This window comes from Pinus tabuliformis, chromosome 1_1, assembly GCF_031772625.1.
Source record: "Pinus tabuliformis cultivar Carrire ecotype Pingquan chromosome 1_1, CPIR1, whole genome shotgun sequence".
NCBI lineage: Eukaryota > Viridiplantae > Streptophyta > Pinopsida > Pinales > Pinaceae > Pinus > Pinus tabuliformis.
Window position 1 is genome coordinate 469,238,787 of NC_142297.1, and position 6,562 is coordinate 469,245,348.

The window sequence follows — 6,562 nt, forward strand, 5'->3', positions numbered from 1 at the left end:
AATAACAAATTAACTAAATTATTTAACTACTAATTTATAAAAATATATATAAAATATCTATATACATTACTAATTTATAAATTTATATATAAATAAATCTTATACATTTAAATTTATAATTTTATATAAAAATACACATTTTAAATATTAGATACAATCACTGAATCCACTTTTAAATAAAAGCAACACAAAAATAACAATTTTTTTTGTAAAAGATTAACAATACATGACTACACATCAATGGCTACAATTAAAAAAATAACATAACTTTCACTAATAAAATCCCTAAAAAGTCAACGTTGTTAAAGATATATTAAGCACTATTGCAAGGTGTTGTCACTAGGGAGAACACCCAACCTACTTGCAACAAACATGTTTCGTTAGCACCTAAGTTATATATGGTTGACTTCTAACCATTGACCATGAAAATGCCTTCGAAAACTATCCAGAAAACCAAACTCTGCGATTCATGTCCACGTCCAATCGAGAAGGGACCCATATTGCAAATGAACCAGATTAACGTTTTCCATAAAACAATTTCAAGAAACAAATCGTTTTTGGAAAACCGAGTTTCTTGCATTAAAAAACGAAAACTACCACATAAAACACCATTTTCCGTACTTTTCATTTTTTATACGGTTTTTTTTAGAAACGAAGACTTCCATTCCATTTCTAGTAACAGAGCTTGAAATTGAGATTTCTGATTGATGAACTATCGTATAATGGAAACAGAGCAAGACAATCTTTTCGTGTTGCATTGAAATGGGGGAGGGTAGGGAGTTACCCTGAGAAGTTTGCTTTGTTGTTTTTTCCACTGTTTTTTCCGCTATTTTCCTCTTTGGGTGTTGCCAGTTTTTTAACAGAGCTTGAAATTGAGATTTGTGATTAAAGAACTATCGTGAAATGGAAATAGAGCAAGACAATCTTTTCATGTTGCATTGAAATGGGGGAGGGCAGGGAGTTACCCTGAGAAGTTTGCTTTGTTGTTTTTTCCACTATTTTTTCCCGTGTTTTCCCCGTTGGGTGTTGTCACTTTTTGTAATTTTTGGTGTGGTATACTACCAAATTACTATAAAAGTTCAATGTATATTTAATTGTGGGGCTAGTCCATTTGAAGCTAAATTCTTGAAAAAACAAAACCCAAATAACCTAATTTCAGATGAAAATGTTGGTAGATTGTCTGAAGCAATTGAATTAGAGGAAGGAATCAAAGGAGAGAAAATGTTGGTAGATTGTCTGAAGCAATTGAATTAGAGGAAGGAATCAAAGGAGAGAAAGGGTACCTGTGCAAGTATTTTCTTGGGTTCTTAAAGAAGACCAAGGCTTCGAATCCTTCCATTGTGGTCCAAATTTGCCCAACGAAAATAGATCCATGTTTTGTGAGCAAGCCATTGAAGAGATCCTCCTTAATTTTATCCCTCAACGCATCCAAATTCAACCATGAAACAATAAATTCGAGCGAATCACTTCAACATTTCATGTGAAAATATAAAACAAATTTGCAAATCAATTCTAAGAATGGCAATCCATGTAGAAACCCTAAAAATCGATCCGGCTACCTGGACCTGTTTCCGTATAGCCACAAATTATTGTTTTTTCAACCACGCAACATTCATTCGAATACACTAATGTGTACCTGTTTCCATATAACCACAGATCATATTGCTTTTTCAACTACGCAACATTCATTCAAATACACTAAGGTCGGGAAGAAAACTTGTTCTGGTCTTTCCTCTTTTTTCAACTATTCAACATTTATTCGAATACACTAAGGTGGGGAAGAAAAACGCCGCAGAATGATCTTTCTTTTTTTTCAACTACTCAACATTCATTTCGAATACAGTAAGGTGGAAAGGAAAAGCGAAGAAATTAAATTTTTAATTTGGATGATTGTTAAATTTTTTAATTATAATTATTTATTTTTTTATAAATTTTAAAAACATTATATTTTATGAATATATCAAAATGTATAGAATGTATATTTTCTTATCTTATTGTATACTCATTTCAAAAAATTATATGTTCTATTTTTCAAAATTACAAAATAATTAACCATATTGTAAGTTGTAATTTTAAACAAATTTAGATTTGGATTTTATATAATTAAACAAAAAACTATAAATATTTTTTTTATTAATGTTTAACTATCTAATACTAATATTATGGGTTTCCATGTTATTTAAACAAATGAGATTTGGTTTTATAATTATTATGTCAAACTTTAAAGCTAAAAATTAACTTCTAACAATGCAATCTTTTATAACCAATTTGGATGTAGTTCATTGTTATGACAATAAAAAATGAATTTCATGGGTTCTGCCTTGGCATAAATCCTCTGTAATCAATTTGGTTGTAGTTCATTGTGATGGTAGTAAAAAACGAATCTCATGAGCCTGGTCCCACCCACACATTGGTATAATTCTACCCTAGGAACCATTGATCTTTCTCCATGAATCGGTAATATTGTACCACGAAGCACCATAATGTATGGAATTTATATTTCCCACAATTGAAAAATTACTATAAATCCTTCTACATGAGCATTTTTCTTCCGTATTGTTCATCTAAACATGGCAAGGCCTTCTTGTGGAAACAAGAATTTCCGAAACCCTCGTCCCCCCTATCATAATATATCTTAGAATTCATCATGTTGGAGTGTAGTATCCCTAGTAAGCATATAGGAGTGTAGGGGAACACAACCTCAAAGTCAATGGGAAGCCAAGGGGAAAGGTTTGTGCATCTAAGAGGGATACCTTGATTACATAGATGTGGTTTTCTAAGCTTTTGTATTAATCAAATGTATATTTGAGGGGAATTCAACTATAAAAATGCTTGATTGAATTTTCATACACACGGGTTGATTCTACTTCGAAATTTTGATACTTTGTGTTTAGTCACTTTAATGTCATTACATATAACTACTAATTTGCAAGTCCTTGTCTCATTTGATCTCATTTTATTTCAATTGTGAAGTGACTAAGCCTTGAACCCCAAATCCTCGTAGCTAATATTTACAAAGTATGCATTGCCTCATTTCCTCTCATTTTACTTCAATTAAATGGAGCAACTATGCCTTAGCCCCAAACCCACACAACTAAGCTTTGCACACTACAGAATCCTCTCTCTCTTAAGCTTTGCACACTACAGAATCCTCTCTCTCCCTGGTATTGCACTTGGTTTAGATATACTTTTCTTAGAAGAGAAGCAATGTCTCACTAAATACCTTACATGTTAACTTATCATTTGATCCCATTACATTTTCCAAGCATTGAGGGCATTAATAAAATTTCAAAATTCAATTTCACACTTATTTGATGTAATCACCATGTTCCATCAATTTCAGGTAAACTCTACAAATAAATGTAAGTAATTATTTTGATTTTTTTCATTGATTCTAAATTAGAAAGTGAGAAAATTGCAGATGCATCTTTATTTTTAAAGTACAATCATCCAAAAAAACTCATCAAAGACTAAATATAGGTTAAAACTTTTATGGGGTGAAAAATATTGTTGACATCCTCTAGAATAACACTACTTTCAGAAGTTGGGTTCAAATTTTACCACAAATGCAAGAACCAAAGTGAGAAGCTTATTTAAATTTTTTTTATAACATGATGTATTATAAAAAGAATTGAAGAAGAACTCAATACAAAAACGTTTTGTATCTAGTATCATTCTAGATAGAGAAAAGTACTTGTTAGGCTATCTATGATGTGAGTAAGAATTGCTACCCACCTACTTTCGAAATCATCATGGACATTTACAGATTAAAAAAGGAATTGATTATGCTACCTATGACTAAATAAGAGTTATTCCCCACCTTTCCAAACTATCATGTACATTTAAGCTATCAGATTTCATCAACATCCTTTCTATGATGCAACACGTTGCAACTTTCCATTATATTTATGTATTATATGAGTTGATGTACTTGTAAGGTCCATAAATTCCAAAATAATTGTCCAAATACCCATGTTTCCACTAAATTAATTGTTTAAGTAAGAGACACATTTTATTGTATGAAGCATGCATCAATCAAGCACTACTCTACTCATAGTTTACAAACCCAACCAATTTTGCAAACACAAACACATTCAAGTCTAATTCATAATAACAAACAATGCTCAAAACAATATTCTTCATCAAACATCTACCAACGCATAAAAAATGAGTATACAAGAGACACATCGAATATGCGATCAACCAGTGCCAAAACCTCTCCAAAATGAGAGGAAAACCCAAACAATATATTCTTTTTATATGGACTTCAATTGACGAATACCAAGACCATCCTAGACCCTTGACTCAATGACCTCTCCAGGACCAAGTCACAATCCTCCTTGATTCAACTTCCTTCTTTTTCCTTGAGTCAACAAAAATCAGACTTCTTCCTTCAATAACTTGACTATCCTTCTTTTCCCTTGAGTCAATGATGATTAGGCTTCTTCCTTCAATAACTCAACTATCCTTCAAATTCTACTTCCATGGATTATATTTGTAGTTCTTGGCCCTCCTGCATAAACCCTGGAACATGTGGTTGACCAACCTTTTGAACCTTGATTTTCTTCGCTTGGATGGTATGACCTCTTATTATAATTTGGCATGTAACCTTGCTTATCTTCTTCCTTGATTCAACTTCTTGGACAACAACAAGATCTTCGACCTTTTTTGCCGTAGATAGTTCTTCCTTCCTTCGCACGTGTGGACCTATTAGCCCTAAAACATACCCATAAACAACACCAAAATATTCTCTCTTTGTTTCCTTCTCTTGGTTGGTTATCTTCGCACTTCTTATTACAGACTTACTTAACCAAATTTTCTTGTCCACAAATGGAGGATGAGTTGCCCTATATATAGTTTTTTTTCCATCAAAAACATGTGCTAGGAAGTGTCAAGGAGTGCTAGGGGAACACAAGGGAGTGATAGGTGAAAATAATGTATGCAAATGAACGATTAAGATTTTGTGACAGGAAGTGTTAGTGAGTTCTAGGTGTGTTAAGGTATGATAGGTAGTGTTAAGGCATGTTAGAAGCCAGGGAAACATATCAAGATGTGTCAGGTGCTAGGGTGTGCCAATGCATGCTAGGGAGTGTTATGGAGTGCCAGGGGAACATAAGGGAGAACTAGTTTCAAATACATGGAAATGAATGACTAAGAGTGTGTGACAAGGAGTGTCAGCGAGTGCTAGGTGTGCTAAAGAGGGGATGACATGGTATGTTAGGTGGTGCCAAGAAATGTTAGAGTGCTTGGGCAACATGCCAAGGTATGCCAATGCGTGTTAGGGTGTGCCAATGCGTGCCAGGGAGTGCTATGGAGTGAGACATAAACACAAAGGAAAACTAGTTCAAAATGCATGGAAATGAACGAATAAGAGTGTATGGTAGGTGTTACACAACATTTTGTCACTGTCCCCGTACTCCCTGTTCCTTGATCTTGGAGGACCTCTATAGTGAACCCCGCATGCTTTGCCTTCATGGTGAAACTTCCATTATGTCCCTCTTCATGAGCAGATCATTTCCCTTTTGCACCATTTCCCCTTAAACTTCTATTTTGCCCAGTTTACAAGGCCATCGCTAATGAATTTTGTCTCCCTCGTGATAATCTGCAGAGATTAGCACTATTTCCCGTGCCGATCGGTGTGACTGAGTTGTGTTCCAGTCGCACTGCTCCTATTATGGAAATATTTTTAGATTAGAGTTGAAGCTTCCAACTCTAGAAGCCCTGTAACGGAAGTTTTGTAAATGGTTTGTCTCGATGGGGTTGAGGATGATAGTTTGGGCTCTTTTCCCATATAATCATGGAACTACCTCAAGGGATAAGTCCTTTCCCCATGATAAGAGGATCCATCTCCCATCCATATTTCCTATATAAACCTCCCTTCTTCCCAAGCACAAGCTAGTTAGAGTTTTGGCTGAGTGTGAGTATACTATTTTGATTAGAAAAGCAAGCTATTACTAGTTGTAACCATCTATTTGTGTGAGGGAGAAGTGTGTTTGGTTTGGAGTGAAGCCTAAAGGGAAGAGCCTTTAAACTATTGTTGTTTGAAGCCATCATGAAGTGCTAGTAGAAGTGTGTGGGAACCTGGTCTTGTCAGAGGAAGACTACGAAATCAAGATGAACGGTTGTAATCTCTCTTTGATATTAATATATGCAACTATCAATTGATTTCCTACAGGTTTTCTAATATTAGATATTCATGGCTTAATGTTTCTTGACTCATTAAGTAGGTTGAATTGCAATTTGTCTATTATTATGTTTGTGTTCCGTTGTTGTTTACTTGTTTCAGGAACTTGAAGAAGGAAGTGAGAGATTGTTGAAGCGAGCAAGTGAGGACATCATCAAGCAGGATAAGAGACCAAGAGGTAGGCCCTCTTGATTGATTCTAACCTAAGGAAATAATCCATAGAATGTAGCTATTGTGGCTAGGCCCATTATCAGGTTAGAGGAATTCGTTTGTGTTCGCACTTATAATTTTGCGTCACCACAAATTGGTGACCCTGTTGGGGAGATCCCATCTTTTCTTTGTTTTGGATTTCATGATTTCGTGAGAACTTTGCTAGTT